General features: G+C 48.3%; 1 long non-coding RNA gene across 1 annotated transcript; it reads left to right on the top strand.

The window, feature by feature from the left end:
- The first annotated feature begins 1,986 nt into the window (after positions 1 to 1,986).
- On the top strand, positions 1,987 to 24,690 carry LOC142295149 (uncharacterized). Its single transcript, XR_012751384.1, has 3 exons — positions 1,987 to 2,050; positions 24,432 to 24,509; positions 24,595 to 24,690. It is a non-coding gene; the product is annotated as an uncharacterized LOC142295149 (long non-coding RNA).
- Positions 24,691 to 25,918: the final 1,228 nt, after the last annotated feature.

Genomic DNA, 25,918 nt, shown 5'->3' with positions numbered 1-25,918 from the left:
ATTCATGACCTTGTGGATGGAATTGATAGTAAATTGTCAGTCTTTGCAGATGACACCAAACTATGTAGGATATTAAAAACTGACAATATGCAATATTGCAATATTACAAAACGATCTGGATAAGATGTCAGAATGGGCAGATATATGGCAAATAAGATTTAATGTTGATCAATGTAAAGTATTGCACTTAGGACGGAGTAATCCTATAGCTGCATATACATTAAATGGAAGTAAACTCGGGACTACTGAACAGGAGAAGGACTTGGGTATTCTGGTTTCAAATAAGCTGAGCAGCAGCACTCAATGTCAAGCAGCAGCTGCAAAAGCAATCAAAATTAGGATTTATAAAAAGAGAGATTAGATTCCGTGATCCCAACGTATTGTTATCCCTCTATAAATCACTTGTAAGGCAACATCTAGAATATGGGATGCAGTTTTGGGCTCCACAGTTTAAAAAAAAAAGTAAGACTATGTGCGCACGTTGCGTATTTGCATGCGTCCTGCGTCCCCAGCACAATCACTCTCTCTTTCCTACTCACCGATCAGTTGCACGGCTGTCACAAAGCTCCGGCAGCTTTTCCTCTTTTGAAAATGGCTGCAGTTCATTATTCAATCTCAGGATGGGGAGCGCCATGTTATGGGAGCCCATCACTCTAACAATATCAGCCAGTAGCCGCCTGGAATTGCCGCATCCATTAGATGCGACAGTCCCGGGACTCTACCCAGCTCATCCCAAATTGCCCTGGTGCGGTTTCAATTGGGGTAATAAGGAGTTAAATGGCAGCTTATAGCTGCCACTAAGTCCTAGGCTAATCATGGCAGGAGTCTCCCCAAGATACCTTCCATGATTAATTTTTAGTGAAAGTAAATAAACACACACAATGAAAAATCCGTTATTTGGAATAAAAGACAATAAAACCCCCTCATTTACCACTTTATTAGTCCCCAAACACTCATCTAGGTCCAAAGTAATCCACACGACGCTTTGAGCTCCGCTACATGAAGCTGACAGGGAGCGCCGTAGAACACCACCGCTCTGTGTCAGCTCCACGCAGCAACTGAAGTGAGCCACGCTGTCACCGGAGACTTCACTCAGGTAGTGCCGGTGTGTTCGGGGATGATGGAGGCCGGTGTGTGCGGGGATGATGGGGGCCGGTGTGTGCGGGAATGATAGAGGCCGGTGTGTGCGGGGATGACGGGGGTGTTGTGTGCGGGGATGATGAAGGCCGGTGTGTACGGGGATGATGGGGGTCAGTGTGTGCGGGGATGATGGGGGCATTGTGTGCGGGGATGATGGAGGCCGGTGTGTGCGGGGATGATCGGGGCCGGCGTGTGCGGGGATGATGGAGGCCGGTAACTGCAGTGACGGCACCACTGATCGTGGCTCACTTCAGTCACTCAGGGGATTTGCGGTCACCGGTGCGTCCTTCACCGGTGACCGCAAATCAGGCTACGACACAGACAGAGCCCCAGGATGACAATGAAGTCGGGTGAAGTTCATCCAAGTTCATTCTCATCGCGCGACTGTCTGTGTCTGCTGTCAGTGGACATGGAGCCGAGCTGACTGGCAGAGCAAGCATCCAGCGCCCCTACATTCTGCATCAATTCTGCAGTCACAATACATTCACATGTGCTGCCAAATCGCTGCAGAATTATGCATGTAAAATTATGGACACTATGCAATGTGCGCAATGTTAATAATATCTGACTTCAGTGTATAGTGTGCGGGGGTTCCTGAAATAATGGCAATCTCAATTTTTTGTTTTCTAACCATGCGTACAGTGGGGCGGTGCAGGCTGTCAGCCAATCACACACACACACACACACACACACACACACACACACAGCAAAGTGCATTTTTTGCACACAAGCAAGGGGATGTGTCATTGGCTGTGTATGTCACATGTCCTTGCCCTATAAGGACTTCAGAGTAGTTTCACTTTTGGACACCGCAGAAGGAGTTTACTCTGTGTATACGTACTTCATACCAGAACTGGCTCATCTGGATCGATCCGTGTACCTCCTGATTTGTCCTGTGGCTTCTATGCTGGTAAGCTGAACCTTGTTTTGTGTTTCTATGTGTTTGTATGTGTTTCTGTTTGCCTGCCATTGTTTTCAATGGGGTTCGAAGGTGTTCGTCGAACGTTCGATGAACACACCTGCCATTCGACGAAACGAACCGAACTCGAACACTAGGGGGGTGGCTCATCTCTACTCATGACTTAATCCTTTCAACGACAATACTAAGGACCAGGGGGCACTCACTGCTAAATATGAAAGGGTTCTTTACAGAAAGAGCAGTCAGACTGTGGAATGCCTTACCAAAAGAGGTAGTAATAGCAGATACTTTAACAGCTTTTAAAAAAGGGCTGGATGATTTCCTCAGTACACGCAACATTGTCGGTTATAAATGATTTAATGACAAAATGTATAATTGGTGGAGGAAGGTTGAACTAGACGGACCTAGGTCTATTTTCAACCTATGTAAGTATGTAACTAAATGGGGTGTCTGTGCAAAATTTTGTGACTGTAAATGCGACGGTGCGGATTCCTTTAGTGGACACACACACACACACACACTCAGCTTTATATATTAGATTGTAAACCTAGTCTGAAGAACTAAAGAAGACAGTGACTGTCCCCTAAATATATAGCTAGCATTAAAATTGTGAACATAGGTTTTTTGTAGTCTGTGTCTTGCATCTTGTGGGGGTTGGTTTATTACTTTCTATGAGAATCTGTGGATGAAAGAAGAAAGGTGACAATGGACAGGAAACAGGTCATTGGGAGCTTTTTAAACATTCCAACCTCTTAACACACAAGATGAAGATAAAAAGCAATGTAGTGTAAAAGTATTGAAATTCTTTCTGTTAAAAGTGGCAATAATTAATTTACTGTATATATATACTTTACTATGATTACTTATTGTTTTTTATATATTGATTTTATTTTCAATCTACATAGAAAAAGTACATTGTAGATCAGACCTGGGCAAAGTACAGCATGTGGAACACATCTGGCTGTTCTTGTCCAACTCTCAGACCGAGACAGCTGCCACCCTCCCTTGTCCAGTATCCTGATTTCACCACTATCTGATAGACAACAGATACAATGACATCACTATATCACATCTCTTGTGTGGAGAATGATGAGTGTATTTTTTTATATGTGTGTGGCTCATACTGTATATAGGGGTCTGTGTGTGGGATAATTTTTTATATATGGAGGCAGTTGTGTGGGATTATACTTTATATAGGGGGGCTGAGTGTGGCATCATACTGCATATGGGGGGCTGTCTGGGGGCTCATATTGCATATATGTGGGGAGCTGTGTAGTAGACCATGCTGTATAGAGAGGGGGCTATGTGGGTGAACATATTGATTATAAAGAGGCTGTTAGGACCATCATACTGTGTAGAAGGCTGAAGTGGCACACGTGTGCCGAGAGCCGGGATAAGCTAGTAACCATGTTACACATTGGGTAACTAAGCAAAGCGGTTTCTATAGTTACCCGATGTGTACCATGGTTACCAGCCTACGCTGGCTCTGGCACACGTGTTCCGGGAGCCGGGGTAAGCTAGTGGTTTCACACATCCGGCTTTTCTCCACTTTATCAGATCCAGCGCGCTGCCATAGGCTGGTTTCAAAAGTCCGTGTTTTAGGTATGTGTGACATCCGTTTTTAACACGGATGTCACACGTACCCATGTTATTCTATGATGTGCGTCACACGTCCGTGTTTGCACAGGGACCATGTGACTTTTCATGACCCCACATGCACACACGCAGGCATCTCCGGCAGCACGGATGTCACACGAATCGCACACTGATGTGATCCGTGTGACATCAGAGTAAAACATACCGGAGAAAATATGGGTCTTTTTAATAAAAATATTTTCTATATTTACTTCTCTCCAGCGATGCTGTCTCCGGCTCTGCTACCTCCCGCTCCTTATCGCCGCTCATTATACTCACTGAATATTCAGTGCACTGTGGAGCTGAAAGCGGGAACAGCGCTGGGGACTTCAGTGCCGGGGACCGCATCACTGGGTGAGTATACAGCAGAGTGTGTGTGTGTGTGTGTGTGTGTGTACATGCATGTGCGCTTTGTGTGTATGCGCTCGGTGTATCCATGTGTGTCTACTATGTGTGTATATGTGCTCAGTGTGTGTGTGTGTATACATGCATGTGCGCTATGTGTGTATGCGCTCGGTGTATCCATGTGCCTGCTATGTGTGTGTGTGTGTCTGTCTGCTATGTGTGTGTGTTCAGTGTGTGTGTGTGTATGTGTGCTCAGTGTGTGTGTGTGTGTGTGCTCAGTATGTGTGTGTGTGTGTGCTCAGTGTGTATATGTGCTCAGTGTGTGTGTGTGTCTGTGTGTGTACATGCATGTGCGCTATGTGTGTATGCGCTCAGGGTATACATGTGTGTCTGCTATGTGTGCATATGTGCTCAGTGTGTGTGTGTGTGTGTGTGTGTGTGTGTATACATGCATGTGCGCTATCTGTGTATGCGCTTGGTGTATCCATGTGTGTCTGCTATGTGTCTGTGTGTGTGTCTGTCTGCTGTGTGTGTATACATGCATGTGCGCTGTGTGTGTATACATGCATGTGCGCTATGTGTGTATGGGCTCGGTGTATCCATGTGTGTCTGCTATGTGTGTGTGTGTTTGTCTGCTATGTGTGTGCGCTCAGTGTGTGTGTGTGTGTGTGTGTGTGTGTGTGTGTGTGTACATGCATGTGCGCTATGTGTGTATACATGCATGTGTGCTGTGTGTATGCGCTCGGTTTATCCATGTGTGTCTATGTGTGTATATGTGCTCAGTGTGTGTGTGTGTGTATACATGCATGTGCGCTATGTGTGTATGCGCTCGGTGTATCCATGTGTCTGCTATGTGTGTGTGTGTGTGTGTCTGTCTGCTATGTGTGTGTGCTCAGTGTGTGTGTGTGTGTGTGTGCTCAGTGTGTGTGTGTGTACTCAGTGTGTATATGTGCTCAGTGTGTGTGTGTGTCTGTGTGTGTACATGCATGTGCGCTATGTGTGTATGCGCTCAGGGTATACATGTGTGTCTGCTATGTGTGCATATGTGCTCAGTGTGTGTGTGTATGTGTGTGTGTATACATGCACGTGCGCTATGTGTGTATGCGCTTGGTGTATCCATGTGTGTCTGCTATGTGTCTGTGTGTGTGTCTGTCTGCTGTGTGTGTGTACATGCATGTGTGCTGTGTGTGTATACATGCATGTGTGCTATGTGTGTATGGGCTCGGTGTATCCATGTGTGTCTGCTATGTGTGTGTGTGTATGTCCGCTATGTGTGTGCGCTCAGTGTGTGTGTGTGTGTGTGTGTGTACATGCATGTGCGCTATGTATGTATACATGCATGTGCGCTGTGTGTATGCACTCTGTGTATCCATGTGTGTCTGCTATGTGTGCATATGTGCTCAGTGTGTGTGTGTATACATGCATGTGCACTATTGTGTATGTGCTTGGTGTATCCATGTGTGTCTGCTATGTGTGTATATGTGCTCAGTGTGTGTGTGTGTATACATGCATGTGCGCTAAGAAAGCCATGGAACCCATAGGGTGGAGGGGCGACATGACTAGAGGGAAGGGAAGGAGTGATGGGGTTAATGGAAACAGGAATGGTTTGTTTATAAGGCAGAATAGAGGGATTGGTGGGTAGGAGGAGTTCCCTGGAGGAAGAGGTGGGACAGTTGAGGGGTGTAAGTAAAGGACTTTGACTTACCCCCTCTCTCTGACTTCCGGATATGGAACGATCTGACTGGAGAGGTTCCTATAAGGTGTCAGGACGTCACCTTCTATTTCTCCATGGAGGAGTGGGAGTATTTAGAAGGACACAAAGATCTGTACAAGGACGTCATGATGGAGGTTCCCCAGCCCCTCACATCACCAGACTTCCGGATATGGAACGATCCGGACGTGCGACAGGATGGCGGCTACCCGGGAGCAGCGGATTCATCATGGCAGTGCACGGGCACCTGGCAGCGCGGTCCCACGTCTTGGCTGCTGGGGGTTAACCCGTTGGCACTTTCCCCTCGCTCCCCTGTCAGCTGCGGGCGGCGTCCCCCCTCCCTCATATCTCCGGTACTTGCCGTGTGCGGGGGGAGCGAGGAGGAGATGCGAGAGCCCCTTCGGGGACCCTCCGCGGTAGGACGTGGGCAGGGCAGTACTCAGCTGCTGCTCCGGCCGCGGGAGGAATCTCCGTCCGGGCCGCGGCAGCCGGGAGGGGGGCGTGGCTTGGCTGCGGCCTACTTCCGGTCCGAGCCGCGGCCTGGACTGCTGGATGCGGCGGCTCCCGGACGGGGAGAGCGCCCGGCGGTGACAGAGGCCAGCTTTACCCCTCGCGGAAGGCGGGGGGGGGGCCGCGGAGCTGCAGCCAGTGGTGGGTCCGGCACCAGGGCAGGCGGGCCTGGGGCGACGGGTGCCCAGGAAGCGTCGGTGAGTGGGGGTGACGGCAGGGGCCCTGCAGTTCCTGCTTGGTCACCCAGATCAGGTTGCAGCTCCCGGCCGCGGCGGTCTCCCCCAGGAGGGGGAGGGCCCAGCGGACAGAGGCTTTCATGGGGCCCAGGAGGGCTGGATGCGGCGGCTCCTGGCCAGGAGAGCGACCGGCGAGGACGGAGGCCAGCGTTACCCCCCTTCCCCCCCCGCGGGTGGAGGGGGGGGGCCGGGGGGCTGCAGCCAGCAAGGGGTCCGGCACCAGGGCAGGCGAGCATGGTGCGACAGATGCCCGGGAGGCGTCGGTACGTGGGGGTGACGGCGGGGGCCCTGCGGTCCCCGCCTGGTCACCCAGAGCAGGCGTGCAGCTCCCGGCAGCGGCGGTCTCCCCCAAGGGGGGGAGGGCCCGGCGGACGGATGCCTTCTGGGCCCAGGAGGGCAGGAGGCTGGCGGCTCTGGATGGGAGTCTGCTGGCAGCGGGTCGGGCCACAGGTACCCCCTGTCCTTGCAGGTAGCAAGGGGGGGTCAGGCCAGAAGATAAGGTCCGCGGTGGCAGCCCGTAGGACAGGACGGTTTCCGGGGTTGTCGCCGCGGGACAGAAGATGGAGCTTGGAGGATGGTGCCCACGCGGCGTACCAGGAGGACGGCCGTGGTGGTGGCAGCGCTTCGGCGGCGTCTGCATTACATGAGCCAGAGGCGGTCGGCTCCAGCGAGGAGGAGGAGGAAGCAGCGACGGATGAATCAGACGTCCGGATGGCGTGATTTTTATTCCAGGATATGCCGGGTCGCGGTCGGGTGAGACGGCCGTGGATTTGGCAGGGCTGGGGGGGGGCGGCTGCGGACACGGCAGCGCCGAGTGGGTTGGTGTTTTGACCAGGTATGGGGTTTACTGAAGTGGTGTATACGGTTGTGGAGAGTGCGCATGCACCGCCGGCGGCATGGACGGGATCGGTGGTTAGTAGGCGCAGGTGCGGCAGGCAGAGTGAGGGCGCATGAGGCGGCAGGGGAGCATTTTCGGGCAGAGGCGGCAAGGGCTGTGACAGAGTGAGTGGTGAGGAACGAAGAGGGGGATGAGGTGGTGCGTCTGGCTGACAGTGGCCAAGTGTGAGAGGTATGGGTGCTTCAAAGGCCCGCTGGGGGGGCTCACTTGCTGGAGGATGTGAGGGATAAGATTTGAATGGGGAACGTGTAGCAATAGTTTCGCTGCTCCCCCGGGAACAGTTTCACCTGGATTAGGTTAAGCCAAGTGATTCCAGGAAGGATAAGTAGAGGGAGGGGAGCGCCGGTGGAGGCTCACCCTCGTACATTTGCAACGTGGCTGCGGGCATTTGCGTTTTTTGGCAAGGGTATCGGGGGAAGGAATTGGGTAATTGGTTCGGCATGGTTCGGTTATATGGATCCATTTGGGGTGGCTTGTTAGGTCATATGGCGGTTTAGTCTGGCTTCAGTACGCCGAGTAATTTCAGCAAGGGAAGTTGTTGCGTGCCAGTATGCGGTAGGATCATACGGGCACATCCTTATGGCTGCAGTGGATGGCGGCTCCTAGTCAGCCCCCCCCCCCTTTTTGGGGGGTAGTTGGCTGTTCGGGGCCTGGAACCCCGGCGACACGGACGATGAGGGTGTTTTGGGGGGAATAGAAGGATGGGTGGTGCAGATTTGGCGCAGACGGTTGTCTTAAGCATAAGTGTTGGGTTGTGGTAAGGAACAGGAACATAGTAATTCTGCGTCATTCTATTTATATTGGTGGATCTTTGCCTCCTTATTGGAAGTTTGCGCTGGGCTAGGGGACACCTGGTGGTTGTCAGTGGAAAGAGGGGTCAGGAAGTGGTGTTGGGCAGGATGGGTGGGCCATTCGGGGCCCTCCTTGTCACGATTGGGTTTCTCTGTTGGGGGGTAGTGCCGGAAATGAGCCGTATATAGATGTATATATTTCGGCTTGTTCAAAACGTATCTTATCTGGAGGAGTCATCGGTGTATGCCTGCTTGGCTCCAGAATTGTCGGCGGTTTATTATGTGTCGTTTGACAGAGGGTGGGATTTGGTAAAGGCGGTGAGCCGGGGAGCATTGATGGCAAAGGCGAATTTGGAGGCGGCATTTAGGTTGTTACTGGTCCACCCTGCTAGCTAGCAGTTCTGGTGCTGCGGTGGGGAGGGGAGTTATTATTATGTTGATCGGTGGGTGCTAATGGGTTGTTGTCCCATTTTATGTTCCTTTGGAGGCGGTTATTTCTTGGTGGAGTGGTTTGTGCGTGGTGTGTCCCAGCTTACACCTCTTATTCATTATAGGTTGATTCTCTTTACATCGGGTTGGCGGGTTGATGATTCGTTGAGGTTGATTGTTTTATTACAGATGGTGGTGGATACTCTTTTGGGCCTGTTGGCGCAGGCGAAGACTGAGGGTCCAACGCCAGTGATACGGTTTGTGGGGATAAAGTTTGATGTTATGGTCAGAGGGGTAGGATTCGTGGGTAATGGTGTGGTCCTATGGGCTGCGATAGAGGCAGTTAGGTCAGCTAAGACGGTGCGGTTTCAGGCGGTGCAGTCTTTGCAGGGGCGGTCGAACCACGGGTGCAGAGTTACGCCGCTGGGGTGCGTGTCTGCTGGACGGCTGGCGATGGCTGCGCCAAGAGTGCAGCCATCGGATCCTTTGTGTGTGGTCACGAGGGAGATCAATGATGATCTGATGGTGTAGGAGGTTTTTTTCTTACGGCGATTTAGTGGCCGCGGATTGTGGCTGGGTAAGGTGCTACCTGATGGAACGTAGCTGCGGTACTCGGAGGCAGCGGGTCCAGTTGTTTTCTGGTTGGGCATTGTGGGGTAGCGCTTCCAATCGGTGGTAGTGGTCGGGTGGTGGAGGTTGGCAGTTTTTTCCAAGAGGAAGGTGTGCTGTCATTCTGGCTATCAGTTGGTGGAGAATTCGATTAATAGTTGGTTTGCTAATCCTGGGGCCAAGGGTGGCGTACTTGCGACAGTTGGTTTCTCAATTGGATGTGTTTTTAAAAAAAAAAAAAAAAATGTTATGCGTGGCGCAACCAGTACTGGGGTTCGCCAAGGGAATAGCAGCTGCTGTGTTTCCTTCCAGTTCTGCAGGTCTCGGGAGTTGAGGCCGGGTAGCAGACGAGGTGGGCACGGTGTGTCCGGAGGGCTTGTGGAGTCTGGTGTGGCTGTGTTGGGGAGCGGCTCGGTGCCCAGTGACTGAGGTTATTTGGGGCTGATATTCAGAAGTATGGGTGGCGCGGATAACGTTTGGGACAATGTGTGAGGAAGGCCCAGTGGAGTATTTGATGGTGGCGTTGGCAGTGGTGAGTAACGGTTTTCAGGCTGCTAGGCCGGCGTCCGCAGTGGAGCAGAGGGTGGCGGCTGTGGCTGTCTTGTTAAGGATTAGATGTGGAGAGATGTTTTCGCAGGATCTTAGGGCGCGGCAGACCTTGAAGGGCTTGGTCGTAAGGGTGTGAGGGAGCGGGATACAAGGGTCCGTCTCCGTTGTTTTGTGGCAGCGTTTAGTGAGTGGTTTGTGGCGGCTATGTTCATCTGAGCACGAGCGGGTTTTTGTTTCCCTTGTCCAAAACGGTTCGTGTTAGCCTTTTGGGGGGCTTTGAGATTGTGGGGTTGGTCAGCCCATCTACGGTCAAGAGCGGAGGTTGGATGTTGGAGGATGTGTCCGAGGTGGTGCAGTGGGTTGAGCGCCGGCTTTGTCGCTCACCGAATTAGATTAGGCGGGTGGTGAAGGTTGGTGTTGTTATACGCGGTCCCGGGTGCGGAATTATGTTGTGAGGGCGCCCAGGCTCATTATTGTGTCGCGTTTGTTAAGGTACCATTTTGTGGCAGTGCTGCAGACTTCATTGCAGGTGGCGGGGGTGGGCGCCCGGAATACTATGGGTCGTATTCCTTCTGGATTGGGCTGCCACGGAGGCCCCTCGGTGGGCTCAGAAAAGGGGTTGTGAGAAGTATTGGGAGGTGGGAGTCCTCTTGTTTCGGTGTTACGTTTGGCCTCAGTTGTTATCGGGTTAAGGCAATGGGGGCATTTGAGTCTTTTGGGAGTGGAATGGGTTGGCGTAACAGGTTGGTGTTATCTGTGGGTTTATAACCCCTGGGTTTTTGTGGTGAGGGTGTGCCTCATTTGGATATTTGGGCATTCGTTGGTTCTCGGGGCCTCGACGGTCTGAGGCTCGCCTGAATGTTGCCAGTTGGGTCTGGACGGGTCGATGGTACTGGTCCAGTAAATTGGAGGCAGCGATTTGGTATCTCGAGAAGTTATTTATGAATGTTTAAAAAAAAAAAAAAAAAAAAATTGTTGGTTGTTGCATTGTGTAAGACATACCTGAGCTTAATCGTGGGGTAGTTTTGATAGTGTGACCAGGTTGGAATGGCGTGTGGCTCGTGCGATAGGCAGTATCAATTGAGCCTTATTGGGGGGGCGGCGCCAAAAGTTGGTGGCGCTGAACGGGTGGTTTTGGGGATGCGATGGGGGTGCATCTTCACGTGCTTGGTGCTGTTTTGTGGACGCTGGGATTGCGTGGAGGTGTGGTACAAGCTTTTGGTGTGTGGCGGGTCCAGGCCACGTAAGGAGTCACGTGCCCTGTCCTGTGGCGGGGGGTAGGTCTGGTCCAGAGGCGGTTGAAGGCAATGGTAACTGGACAGAGAGACACCATCTTGGTATGGTGGCTCCAGGTTCCGGGATGTTGCAGGCACGGGGTTCTGCAAAGTTGGGGGGTTAATCCGTAGGTGATTAATACCTCATCTCTGGGTCGGTGTGTTGCGGCCAGGGATACTGGGGTGAGAAGTGGTTCCTGGACTGGGCCTACTCAGGGTTGTATATTTACTGTATTGGTTACTGTGTTACCTATTGTTATTTGTTGGGGTCGCCCGTTGGACGGCGCCCCCTTGTGTTAGTATGTAAATAATAGGTAATAAAGGCTGCTGTGGCCAATTTTAAACCAAGTCACATGCAGTTCGTGTATTATTTACAGATGGTAATGGTGGGTAACACACACAGCACGACTGGAGAATCCTTCCTCAATGGTCAAGAAAGCCATGGAACCCATAGGGTGGAGGGGCGACATGACTAGAGGGAAGGGAAGGAGTGATGGGGTTAATGGAAACAGGAATGGTTTGTTTATAAGGCAGAATAGAGGGATTGGTGGGTAGGAGGAGTTCCCTGGAGGAAGAGGTGGGACAGTTGAGGGGTGTAAGTAAAGGACTTTGACTTACCCCCTCTCTCTGACTTCCGGATATGGAACGATCCCCGCCCACCCTCCCTTGTGTATAATGCCGAGGGGAATTTGGTCTGGGTTGTTTCTTTGTCACAGCAGCGGGGGGTAGGTCTGGTCCAGAGGCGGTTGAAGGCAATGGTAACTGGACAGAGAGACACCATCTTGGTATGGTGGCTCCAGGTTCCGGGATGTTGCAGGCACGGGGTTCTGCAAAGTTGGGGGGTTAATCCGTAGGTGATTAATACCTCATCTCTGGGTCGGTGTGTTGCGGCCAGGGATACTGGGGTGAGAAGTGGTTCCTGGACTGGGCCTACTCAGGGTTGTATATTTACTGTATTGGTTACTGTGTTACCTATTGTTATTTGTTGGGGTCGCCCGTTGGACGGCGCCCCCTTGTGTTAGTATGTAAATAATAGGTAATAAAGGCTGCTGTGGCCAATTTTAAACCAAGTCACATGCAGTTCGTGTATTATTTACAGATGGTAATGGTGGGTAACACACACAGCACGACTGGAGAATCCTTCCTCAATGGTCATGTGTGTATGCGCTCGGTGTATCCATGTGCCTGCTATGTGTGTGTGTGTGTCTGTCTGCTATGTGTGTGTGTTCAGTGTGTGTGTGTGTATGTGTGCTCAGTGTGTGTGTGTGTGTGTGCTCAGTATGTGTGTGTGTGTGTGCTCAGTGTGTATATGTGCTCAGTGTGTGTGTGTGTCTGTGTGTGTACATGCATGTGCGCTATGTGTGTATGCGCTCAGGGTATACATGTGTGTCTGCTATGTGTGCATATGTGCTCAGTGTGTGTGTGTGTGTGTGTGTGGGTGTGTGTATACATGCATGTGCGCTATCTGTGTATGCGATTGGTGTATCCATGTGTGTCTGCTATGTGTCTGTGTGTGTGTCTGTCTGCTGTGTGTGTATACATGCATGTGCGCTGTGTGTGTATACATGCATGTGTGTATGGGCTCGGTGTATCCATGTGTGTCTGCTATGTGTGTGTGTGTTTGTCTGCTATGTGTGTGCGCTCAGTGTGTGTGTGTGTGTGTGTGTGTGTACATGCATGTGCGCTATGTGTGTATACATGCATGTGTGCTGTGTGTATGCGCTCGGTGTATCCATGTGTGTCTATGTGTGTATATGTGCTCAGTGTGTGTGTTCAGAGCACGGTATCTTGTATGCCGTAGCGACCGCATGATAACACAGGCCTCACTATTTGGTTGTGAATTTGGTTAACATTTTATTCAGGTGCAGAAAGGGTTAACAAATTTTCAGTCAGTGGCTCTGAGGTATTCTGGCTCTGACAGGTTTAGTCTGGTTTTTGCGCGCCCGTTTTGCTGCCAGCTGATTGGATCAGCTGGCAGAAAGTGCGGGTAATTTTAACTATAAAAGTAGCTGCTTCCGTCAGCTGGCTGTCAGAAGAATTGAAGATCAAGAAGAACAGCTGATGGAGAGCCTGCTACAGGAGTTCATGAAGAGGGCGAGCGAGGTCGGCGGAGAAGCCTGGCTTAAACAATGCCTGGCGGTGCCCAGGCGGCCAGCAGAAGCTGAGGAAGAGATGGACGGCGACGCTGCGGTGATTCAACTCACCGCTCCTGAGGAGATGGCAAAGCTGACTGAGGAAATCCCAGCAAGGAGGAGGTCCCGGAGACGCAGCAGCTTCCTCCCCCCGACGTCATCGTCCAGAGAAGAGGGGAATGCCGGAGCGGAGTTATCACCGCCCATCTTGTCTGCCGGGACTTCAGCACGTCATCCTCCTGCACCCGGTCATGTGTCCAGGAAGAGGAAGAGTGGATCATCTAGTCAGCGCCGTCGTAAAAGCGCGGCGCTGACCCAGGGATTTGAAAATCCTAGCAGAAGCAGGGCTGCACCAGCAAGTGTGAGCGTGCCGGAGGCCGGAAGAGCGACGGGGGCCCCCTGGTCTGACTCCCCGTCTGAAGAAGATGATCTGCCAGCTGGAGCCAGAGAACAGGATCGTCAGCGTGGCTCAGCTGCAGAAGCTGGAATTCCTGAGGAGGGCCGAGGATCGCAGAGCAGAAGGAGGGGTGAGATGTTCAATGTTCCCCTGTCTGTCTCGTGTGTCGACCCTCTGTCTGTTAGTATGGAGTCTGTAGTTAAGAAGGTGTTAGGAGAATTGTTAGCAGGGGGAGGGACGCCTAGGGGGGGTAGTGCAGCCCCTATTGGTAGTCAGGAGTCCATGTCATTGCCTGGTTATTTATTTAAAGAGGCATTGACATGTGACTTGTCTCCCCTGGGTTTTCATCTGCCGCAGCCAGTTAAAGAAAAGATTTATAAGGGGGAATTTATTGATTTATTTTCTCTGCTTCCGTCTAACAGAGAAAATGTTAATAAAGAGGATAAGACGGAGTTGGATGATAGGAAGAAAGGTCCCCTTAGATCTTTTCATAACTGGCTGCAGGCATTTTGCATCTTTTCCTCTGTTTTAGGGGAAAGGAACCCTTCTGTTTGTTCGGGGTTATTTCAGCACCTTGACAGCATACTGGAAGCTTATCGCAGCTTCGGCGGTCAGGCATGGCTGACTTATGATGAGAGTTTTCGTCAGAAGTTAGCCATCCATCGCAGTATGCTGTGGGGTCAAAAAGACATCGGTCTTTGGCTGAATCTGATGCTTCCTCAGAGAAGCCAGTTTGGTAGACAGAGTATTAATAATTCTACTGTTAGTAAAGGATTTTGTTTCGCTTACAATGAATCAAATTGTAAGTTTGCATCTAACTGCAGATTTCGGCATGAGTGCTCCTTCTGCGGGGGCAATCATGCCGTCATCAAATGCTTTAAGAAACAAAATCAGAGTAACCAGCAGCAACACAACAGTAAAGAGTCCATTTTTAAAGGCGGCGACTCTAGTGAGGTTACAAAACATGCTGGGTTGGTTAAGGCGCTTCCTAGACAGACAGAAGGCTGATACTAAGGGATTATCATCCTCGGGTTCTTATATTAGTTTGGCACATCAGCTTAAGGAAGATTTGTTTATGTGGCGGTACTTTTTCAGCGGGAGTTTTGAACTTTCCTTACGTTTTGTAGTTGTTTTTTGGTCAGGGTGAGTACGGTTTTGGTGTTTTTTGTCAAGGTGAATTCTTATTTGAGTTTTGGCGCAATTATTGGAAGGTTAGTGTTGTGACGGGCAATAGTACGGTAATGTCCTTATTTCCAGTTTTGCGGTTGGTTGAGGTCTGGGGTAAGTTGTGGTCAAATCAAAGGATGCTGTTGGTATCAGATAGCAGGAATCAGACAGGGTTAATAAGTTGGACAATGCTCTGTCTCTGCAGGATCGGGAAGAACTTTTTTGTATGGAACCGATGGCAATTTCTCTCGGGAGCCCGTGCCCAGAAGCTTTATGGAATGTAGTGATGGCTTAGTTGTTTCGGCTATTAAGAGGTCTATTGCTGATTCAACATGGGCCAGGTATTCGGCCGCATGGTTAGAATGGCAGAATTTTTGTGTTTTTCATAAAGTGGATTGTTTTCAGAGTAATGTGGGTTTAGCGCTTGAATTTCTGGATTTTTTGATGAGAAAGAATTTAGCGGTGGGGTCAGTTTCTAATATTTTTTCAGGTGTGTCTTTTTTCTTGAGATTGCATGGTCTGTTGTCATTGAAGAGTTTTTTCCCAGTTCACCAGGCATTGAAAGGTTATAGGAAAAGGACGTGGAAGCCGGATAATCGTAGACCTATTTCGCTTAAGTTATTGCTCTCATTGTGGAATGTGTTGCCATATATTTGCGTTAATGACTTTGAGTCAATGGTGTTTAGGGTGGCATTCGTTTTAGCATATTTTGGAGCTTTTAGGATTAGTGAGTTAGTTTCTGTTAGTAGGAGTCGGTTGTCAGGATTGATGTTTTCAGATGTTTTTGTTACTGATAAGTCGTTGAGGATTTGTATTGGTAGGTCTAAGTCTGATCAGGATGGTTTGGGATCAAACGTCAGGTTATTTCGGATAAAGAATTCAGTTATTTGTCCTGTCTCCAATGTTAACAATTGGCTTCAAATTAGACCTCCATTTGATGGGGCGTTTCTTATCCATCAGGATGGGAGTCCGGTGACAGTGTTTCAGTTTAATTCAGTTTTTAAAAAATCCTTGATTAAACTGAATCTAGAGCATCTTAAACTGTCATCCCATTCTTTTCGTATAGGGGCAGCTACAGAAGCAGCCATAAGGGGGTTACCGGCTAGTAAAATTATGGGGATTGGGAGATGGGAGTCAAAGCGTTACAAAATTTATGTCCGTCCAAGGTTGTTAGTATAAAATTTCTTTTTCTTTTTTGTAGGTCCCATTGTCATTTGGATAGTGGGACACTCTTACATATTTTGGGCCAAGAGAAGAGCATCAGGAAGGTCATATGGAGAGAATTTAGCCATTAATATTGAACATTTTAACATTTTGTGGTACAGCGTTAGGGGTATGAGCTGGGACGGACTGATGAAGGAGATGAGCTGTTTAAAAACATTGTGGCCTTCTCCAAATTTAATCATTTTGCACTTGGGCGGGAATGATATTGGAAAAGTGAAAACTCTTGATCTGATTGCTGCCATGCGAAGAGACCTTTCAATCATTAGGTCATGGTTTCCTGATACGGGTTTGGTCTTTTCCGAAATCGTTCCCCGTTTGCAGTGGCATTGTGACAGGCTGAGGTTCCGGGAGCGGATTCGGAAAAGGATAAACCATGCCATGGAAAGGTTTTTACCAGTTATAAATGGGTCAACCTACAGACATCTTGATCTGGAAGGTTTTCTGAGTGGCCTTTACAGGGATGATTTAGTCCATCTGTCAGACGTGGGATTGGACATATTCAATTTAGGGCTCCAAAATTGTATCGAGAAATGGCTGTGATATTTGTTAGTGGGGGTGGGCCAAGGACTGTTAGTCCTTGGCGTTTGGGTAAAGTCGCCAGTTTTACTGGCGGACTGGTTGTTTATGGTATATGGTTATGGAAGAATTTTAATAAAATATTGGTTTTAATTATTTATTAATTAATTTATTTATTATGTAACCCTTAATAAATGTCACGGCCATTTTATGCCATTTACTTTATTCAAGTGTGGTGTCTTTAATTTAATGGGTAGGCCTTGTGTTGTCATGTTCAGAGCACGGTATCTTGTATGCCGTAGCGACCGCATGATAACACAGGCCTCACTATTTGGTTGTGAATTTGGTTAACATTTTATTCAGGTGCAGAAAGGGTTAACAAATTTTCAGTCAGTGGCTCTGAGGTATTCTGGCTCTGACAGGTTTAGTCTGGTTTTTGCGCGCCCGTTTTGCTGCCAGCTGATTGGATCAGCTGGCAGAAAGTGCGGGTAATTTTAACTATAAAAGTAGCTGCTTCCGTCAGCTGGCTGTCAGAAGAATTGAAGATCAAGAAGAACAGCTGATGGAGAGCCTGCTACAGGAGTTCATGAAGAGGGCGAGCGAGGTCGGCGGAGAAGCCTGGCTTAAACAATGCCTGGCGGTGCCCAGGCGGCCAGCAGAAGCTGAGGAAGAGATGGACGGCGACGCTGCGGTGATTCAACTCACCGCTCCTGAGGAGATGGCAAAGCTGACTGAGGAAATCCCAGCAAGGAGGAGGTCCCGGAGACGCAGCAGCTTCCTCCCCCCGACGTCATCGTCCAGAGAAGAGGGGAATGCCGGAGCGGAGTTATCACCGCCCATCTTGTCTGCCGGGACTTCAGCACGTCATCCTCCTGCACCCGGTCATGTGTCCAGGAAGAGGAAGAGTGGATCATCTAGTCAGCGCCGTCGTAAAAGCGCGGCGCTGACCCAGGGATTTGAAAATCCTAGCAGAAGCAGGGCTGCACCAGCAAGTGTGAGCGTGCCGGAGGCCGGAAGAGCGACGGGGGCCCCCTGGTCTGACTCCCCGTCTGAAGAAGATGATCTGCCAGCTGGAGCCAGAGAACAGGATCGTCAGCGTGGCTCAGCTGCAGAAGCTGGAATTCCTGAGGAGGGCCGAGGATCGCAGAGCAGAAGGAGGGGTGAGATGTTCAATGTTCCCCTGTCTGTCTCGTGTGTCGACCCTCTGTCTGTTAGTATGGAGTCTGTAGTTAAGAAGGTGTTAGGAGAATTGTTAGCAGGGGGAGGGACGCCTAGGGGGGGTAGTGCAGCCCCTATTGGTAGTCAGGAGTCCATGTCATTGCCTGGTTATTTATTTAAAGAGGCATTGACATGTGACTTGTCTCCCCTGGGTTTTCATCTGCCGCAGCCAGTTAAAGAAAAGATTTATAAGGGGGAATTTATTGATTTATTTTCTCTGCTTCCGTCTAACAGAGAAAATGTTAATAAAGAGGATAAGACGGAGTTGGATGATAGGAAGAAAGGTCCCCTTAGATCTTTTCATAACTGGCTGCAGGCATTTTGCATCTTTTCCTCTGTTTTAGGGGAAAGGAACCCTTCTGTTTGTTCGGGGTTATTTCAGCACCTTGACAGCATACTGGAAGCTTATCGCAGCTTCGGCGGTCAGGCATGGCTGACTTATGATGAGAGTTTTCGTCAGAAGTTAGCCATCCATCGCAGTATGCTGTGGGGTCAAAAAGACATCGGTCTTTGGCTGAATCTGATGCTTCCTCAGAGAAGCCAGTTTGGTAGACAGAGTATTAATAATTCTACTGTTAGTAAAGGATTTTGTTTCGCTTACAATGAATCAAATTGTAAGTTTGCATCTAACTGCAGATTTCGGCATGAGTGCTCCTTCTGCGGGGGCAATCATGCCGTCATCAAATGCTTTAAGAAACAAAATCAGAGTAACCAGCAGCAACACAACAGTAAAGAGTCCATTTTTAAAGGCGGCGACTCTAGTGAGGTTACAAAACATGCTGGGTTGGTTAAGGCGCTTCCTAGACAGACAGAAGGCTGATACTAAGGGATTATCATCCTCGGGTTCTTATATTAGTTTGGCACATCAGCTTAAGGAAGATTTGTTTATGTGGCGGTACTTTTTCAGCGGGAGTTTTGAACTTTCCTTACGTTTTGTAGTTGTTTTTTGGTCAGGGTGAGTACGGTTTTGGTGTTTTTTGTCAAGGTGAATTCTTATTTGAGTTTTGGCGCAATTATTGGAAGGTTAGTGTTGTGACGGGCAATAGTACGGTAATGTCCTTATTTCCAGTTTTGCGGTTGGTTGAGGTCTGGGGTAAGTTGTGGTCAAATCAAAGGATGCTGTTGGTATCAGATAGCAGGAATCAGACAGGGTTAATAAGTTGGACAATGCTCTGTCTCTGCAGGATCGGGAAGAACTTTTTTGTATGGAACCGATGGCAATTTCTCTCGGGAGCCCGTGCCCAGAAGCTTTATGGAATGTAGTGATGGCTTAGTTGTTTCGGCTATTAAGAGGTCTATTGCTGATTCAACATGGGCCAGGTATTCGGCCGCATGGTTAGAATGGCAGAATTTTTGTGTTTTTCATAAAGTGGATTGTTTTCAGAGTAATGTGGGTTTAGCGCTTGAATTTCTGGATTTTTTGATGAGAAAGAATTTAGCGGTGGGGTCAGTTTCTAATATTTTTTCAGGTGTGTCTTTTTTCTTGAGATTGCATGGTCTGTTGTCATTGAAGAGTTTTTTCCCAGTTCACCAGGCATTGAAAGGTTATAGGAAAAGGACGTGGAAGCCGGATAATCGTAGACCTATTTCGCTTAAGTTATTGCTCTCATTGTGGAATGTGTTGCCATATATTTGCGTTAATGACTTTGAGTCAATGGTGTTTAGGGTGGCATTCGTTTTAGCATATTTTGGAGCTTTTAGGATTAGTGAGTTAGTTTCTGTTAGTAGGAGTCGGTTGTCAGGATTGATGTTTTCAGATGTTTTTGTTACTGATAAGTCGTTGAGGATTTGTATTGGTAGGTCTAAGTCTGATCAGGATGGTTTGGGATCAAACGTCAGGTTATTTCGGATAAAGAATTCAGTTATTTGTCCTGTCTCCAATGTTAACAATTGGCTTCAAATTAGACCTCCATTTGATGGGGCGTTTCTTATCCATCAGGATGGGAGTCCGGTGACAGTGTTTCAGTTTAATTCAGTTTTTAAAAAATCCTTGATTAAACTGAATCTAGAGCATCTTAAACTGTCATCCCATTCTTTTCGTATAGGGGCAGCTACAGAAGCAGCCATAAGGGGGTTACCGGCTAGTAAAATTATGGGGATTGGGAGATGGGAGTCAAAGCGTTACAAAATTTATGTCCGTCCAAGGTTGTTAGTATAAAATTTCTTTTTCTTTTTTGTAGGTCCCATTGTCATTTGGATAGTGGGACACTCTTACATATTTTGGGCCAAGAGAAGAGCATCAGGAAGGTCATATGGAGAGAATTTAGCCATTAATATTGAACATTTTAACATTTTGTGGTACAGCGTTAGGGGTATGAGCTGGGACGGACTGATGAAGGAGATGAGCTGTTTAAAAACATTGTGGCCTTCTCCAAATTTAATCATTTTACACTTGGGCGGGAATGATATTGGAAAAGTGAAAACTCTTGATCTGATTGCTGCCATGCGAAGAGACCTTTCAATCATTAGGTCATGGTTTCCTGATACGGGTTTGGTCTTTTCCGAAATCGTTCCCCGTTTGCAGTGGCATTGTGACAGGCTGAGGTTCCGGGAGCGGATTCGGAAAAGGATAAACCATGCCATGGAAAGGTTTTTACCAGTTATAAATGGGTCAACCTACAGACATCTTGATCTGGAAGGTTTTCTGAGTGGCCTTTACAGGGATGATTTAGTCCATCTGTCAGACGTGGGATTGGACATATTCAATTTAGGGCTCCAAAATTGTATCGAGAAATGGCTGTGATATTTGTTAGTGGGGGTGGGCCAAGGACTGTTAGTCCTTGGCGTTTGGGTAAAGTCGCCAGTTTTACTGGCGGACTGGTTGTTTATGGTATATGGTTATGGAAGAATTTTAATAAAATATTGGTTTTAATTATTTATTAATTAATTTATTTATTATGTAACCCTTAATAAATGTCACGGCCATTTTATGCCATTTACTTTATTCAAGTGTGGTGTCTTTAATTTAATGGGTAGGCCTTGTGTTGTCATGTTCAGAGCACGGTATCTTGTATGCCGTAGCGACCGCATGATAACACAGGCCTCACTATTTGGTTGTGAATTTGGTTAACATTTTATTCAGGTGCAGAAAGGGTTAACAAATTTTCAGTCAGTGGCTCTGAGGTATTCTGGCTCTGACAGGTTTAGTCTGGTTTTTGCGCGCCCGTTTTGCTGCCAGCTGATTGGATCAGCTGGCAGAAAGTGCGGGTAATTTTAACTATAAAAGTAGCTGCTTCCGTCAGCTGGCTGTCAGAAGAATTGAAGATCAAGAAGAACACCCACCCTCCCCCCCTGGAGAAAGACTACTTCATGAACTGCTCTCGTCGTGACATTTGTTAGTGGGAAAGTCGCCAGTTTTACTGGTGGACTGGTTGGTTATGGACTTCTTTTTGAAAGTATTGGGTAAAGTCGCCAGTTTTACTGGCGGACTGGTTGTTTATGGTATATGGTTATGGAAGAATTTTAATAAAATATTGGTTTTAATTATTTATTAATTAATTTATTTATTATGTAACCCTTAATAAATGTCACGGCCATTTTATGCCATTTACTTTATTCAAGTGTGGTGTCTTTAATTTAATGGGTAGGCCTTGTGTTGTCATGTGTGTATACATGCATGTGCGCTATGTGTGTATGCGCTCGGTGTATCCATGTGTCTGCTATGTGTGTGTGTGTGTGTGTGTGTCTGTCTGCTATGTGTGTGTGCTCAGTGTGTGTGTGTGTGTGTGTGTGTGTGCTCAGTGTGTGTGTGTGTACTCAGTGTGTATATGTGCTCAGTGTGTGTGTGTGTCTTTGTGTGTACATGCATGTGCGCTATGTGTGTATGCGCTCAGGGTATACATGTGTGTCTGCTATGTGTGCATATGTGCTCAGTGTGTGTGTGTATGTGTGTGTATATATGCACGTGCGCTATGTGTGTATGCGCTTGGTGTATCCATGTGTGTCTGCTATGTGTCTGTGTGTGTGTCTGTCTGCTGTGTGTGTGTGTACATGCATGTGTGCTGTGTGTGTATACATGCATGTGTGCTATGTGTGTATGGGCTCGGTGTATCCATGTGTGTCTGCTATGTGTGTGTGTGTCTGTCCGCTATGTGTGTGAGCTCAGTGTGTGTGTGTGTGTGTGTGTGTGTGTGTACATGCATGTGCGCTATGTGTGTATACATGCATGTGCGCTGTGTGTATGCACTCTGTGTATCCATGTGTGTCTGCTATGTGTGCATATGTGCTCAGTGTGTGTGTGTATACATGCATGTGCACTATTGTGTATGTGCTTGGTGTATCCATGTGTGTCTGCTATGTGTGTATATGTGCTCAGTGTGTGTGTGTGTGTGTGTGTGTATACATACATATGCGCTATATGTGTATGCGCTCGGTGTATCCATGTGTGTCTGCTATGTGTCTGTGTGTGTGTGTGTGTCTGTCTGCTGTGTGTGTATATGCATGTGTGCTGTGTGTGTATACATGCATGTGCGCTATGTGTGTATGGGCTCGGTGTATCCATGTGTGTCTGCTATGTGTGTGTGTGTCTGTCTGCTATATGTGTGCGCTCAGTGTGTGTGTGTGTGTGTGTACATGCATGTGCGCTATGTGTGTATACATGCATGTGTGCTGTGTGTATGCGCTCGGTGTATCCATGTGTGTCTATGTGTGTATATGTGCTCAGTGTGTGTGTGTGTATGTATACATGCATGTGTGCTATGTGTGTATGCGCTCGGTGTATCCATGTGTGTCTATGTGTGTATATGTGCTCAGTGTGTGTGTGTGTATGTATACATGCATGTGTGTTATGTGTGTATGCGCTCGGTGTATCCATGTGTCTGCTATGTGTGTGTGTGTGTGTCTGTCTGCTATGTGTGTGTGTGTGTGTGTGTGCTCAGTGTGAGTGTGTGTGCTCAGTGTGTATATGTGCTCAGTGTGTGTGTGTGTGTGTGTGTGTCTGTGTGTGTACATGCATGTGCGCTATGTGTGTATGCACTCAGGGTATACATGTGTGTCTGCTATGTGTGCATATGTGCTCACATGTGTGTGTATACATGCATGTGCGCTATGTGTGTATGCGCTTGGTGTATCCATGTGTGTCTGCTATGTGTGTATATGTGCTCAGTGTGTGTGTGTGTGTGTATACATGCATATGCGCTATGTGTGTATGCGCTCGGTGTATCCATGTGTGTCTGCTATGTGTCTGTGTGTGTGTCTGTCTGCTGTGTGTGTACATGAATGTGTGCTGTGTGTGTATACATGCATGTGCGCTATGTGTGTATGGGCTCGGTGTATCCATGTGTGTCTGCTATGTGTGTGTGTGTCTGTCTGCTATGTGTGTGCGCTCAGTGTGTGTGTGTGTGTGTGTGTGTACATGCATGTGCGCTATGTGTGTATACATGCATGTGTGCTGAGTGTATGCGCTCGGTATATCCATGTGTGTCTGCTATGTGTGTATATGTGCTCAGTGTGTGTGTGTGTATACATGCATGTGCGCTATGTGTGTATGCGCCGGTGTATCCATGTGTGTCTGCTATGTGTCTGTGTGTGTGTGTGTGTGTCTGTTTGCTATGTGTGTGTGCTCAGTGTGTGTGTGTGTACATGAATGTGCGCTATGTGTGTATGTGCTCGGTGTATCCATGTGTGTCTGCTATGTGTGTGTGTGTCTGTCTGCTATGTGTGTGCGCTCAGTGTGTGTGTATACATGCATGTGCGCTGTGTGTATGCACTCGGTGTATCCATGTGTGTCTGCTATGTGTGTATATGTGCTCAGTGTGTGTGTGTTTGTGTGTGTTTTTGTGTGTGTGTGTGTATGTGTGTTGATAGGCGGTCAGGAGTGGGAGGCAGCAGAGCCGGAGAAAGCAGGTAAATGAAAAATATTTTTATTTCACAGACACGTGTTTTCTCCGGTACCTGTCACACGCATGCAAAAATGGATGTCAAACATATGACCATAACCATGCGTGTGACTGGTACCTGATTAAACACGGACATCTGAAAGCAGCCATACACTGTGTACAGTACAGTGGCCACGCCGCAACTTCCTGTTCACATCCTCCGGTCACATGACAACACGTGATCGGAGCTTGTCGCGCGGCCACTGTAGTGTACACAGTGCACGGGAGCACGCCGGATCCAACAAAGTGGAGAAAAGGTAAGTAACTATTCAAAGCAACAGTGCTGACGTGTGCCGGGAGCCGGGGTAAGCTAGTAACCATGTTACACATCGGGTAACTAGGGAAAGCGGTTTCTATAGTTACCCGATGTGTACCATGGTTACCAGCCTACGCCGGCTCCAGCACACGTGTTCCAGGAGCCGGGGTAAGCTAGTGGTTTCACACATCCGGCTTTTCTCCACTTTGTCTTGCCGGTGTGGGCTTCCAGGGGTGCAGCAGTCACCTGGGAGTCGGAGCTCCGTGTGGGTTCGGGGAATGCGTGCGGGGGCGGGGCCAGGGCGAGCGTCCAATGCGTAAGGGGGCGGGACCTGGACGAGCGGCCAATGCAAGCAGGGGGCCGGGGCGAGCGGCCAATCCGTGCGGGGGCGGAGCCTGGCCGAGCGGCCAATCCATCCGGGGGGGGCGGATGGATTGCGATGGTTGTCACTGTAACGACATAATTTTGGAGCAAGACAGACAGACAGACAGACAGAATAAGGCAATTATATATATAGATAGTAAAGGATTGTAAAGGATACATGGGTGTTAAAATGATGAAGGGCTGTCGTGTAATATTAATTTATGTGTGTTCCCTAGCCAGTGGTGCCACAGGATCCAGGTGGGTCATCAGCTCCTCATCACCATTCGAGGAAGAAGCTGGGGAACCCCAAAACCGTAAGTGCTAAACAACAAACACATACCTGTCAGTTAGATGTTTCAACAGAATTAACCTGGTTAACTTTTACCATTCCCTCCACAGAAATCCCTACATTACAGGACCTGCTGACATCACAGAGGCGGATGGTGGATGCCATGCATGAACATGGGGTGATGCTGCTGGCATCACACAGGTGGATGGTGGATGCCATGCATCAACATGGGATGATGCTGGAGAAGTTTGTGGCGGCCCAACAGCAGGGTGGCAGCCACTAAACTTATGTAAATGTTTCCTTTTTTTTTTGTTTGGTATTTTATACATATATATTTCTAGTTTATATTTGTTGTTGGGTAAATTTATTTCAAAACCTTTAAAACAAAGAAAAAAAAACCTTCAACAGAAAAAAAAACATACACAATTATATCTGTGCATCTGTAGAGTACTGCCCTGATGGCGGCCCTGACGTCCACCCAGCCCATTACCCCGCTAATAACGGTATGCAGAATTCATTAAAGCAGGACACAAGTTTGAAGCAAAAGAACATTTTTTTTATGCAGAATCTCCATATTGATGCCTTGGCGGACTAAAGAATAGGGAAGATTGCAGTACCATGGGATACTGCGGGGGGGGCAAGCTGGAGGTGTTGCTGAGGTTCCATCCTCCTCCTCGTTGTGCTGTGCACTTGTTCCCACGAGTATTGGTGACTTGGATCCCAATCAAAAACAGCAGGCGAGTCGGTCAGTTTCCCCGCTACAGCCTTATTCAGCACCTCCAGCATGACCCTTTCTGCATGCACCCTTTGGTTTTCATCCAGCTTACGGAGTCTTTCATCCGTAAGCTAAGCAAATCCACAGATGGCAGGTTTGTTCTGCTGATCCATTGCCTGTTTGGCCAAAGCCAAGAGCTCTGGTGAAGACGAGGTGGTGGACTTCCTTTTTCTGCCTGAGGAGAGCCACCGAGGTAAAGCTTCTTCAGCAGTCTCCTGTGAAGTCCCGGCGATGTCGTCTCTGCCACATGTTGGTGTTGACACAGCTTCACAACAATCCTGCGGGAACAGAAAAATAATGTTAAAGCAAAACCCAGATATCATGAGTAGCAGTCACATGGATTCACATGCCTTAGAAACTAATGTGAGGGGTGGACTAGTACTACAGGATATGAAATGTCATTAAACGGTATGAAAATTGAGTGGGGTGAAACTAGTAAAGGAGTATACTTATCTGAACTGGAAGGGATACATTTTGAAATCTGCAACAATAATCATAGAAAACCGTAGTAACTATTTTCAATTTAATTATGCCATGTACATACAAAGTTTCAATAAGGTACTTACATCTCCAACTGGGGTGTCAGGTCGGATCTCAGGCTGCTGTTCTTCACCCAATATCGCTATGGATGACTTTGAGCGCAGTACTTCTTGATCTAT

Source organism: Anomaloglossus baeobatrachus, chromosome 3, assembly GCF_048569485.1.
Source record: "Anomaloglossus baeobatrachus isolate aAnoBae1 chromosome 3, aAnoBae1.hap1, whole genome shotgun sequence".
Lineage (NCBI taxonomy): Eukaryota > Metazoa > Chordata > Amphibia > Anura > Aromobatidae > Anomaloglossus > Anomaloglossus baeobatrachus.
The sequence above is the reverse complement of the archived record's forward strand: the minus strand, read 5'-3'. Positions and strand labels throughout refer to the sequence as shown.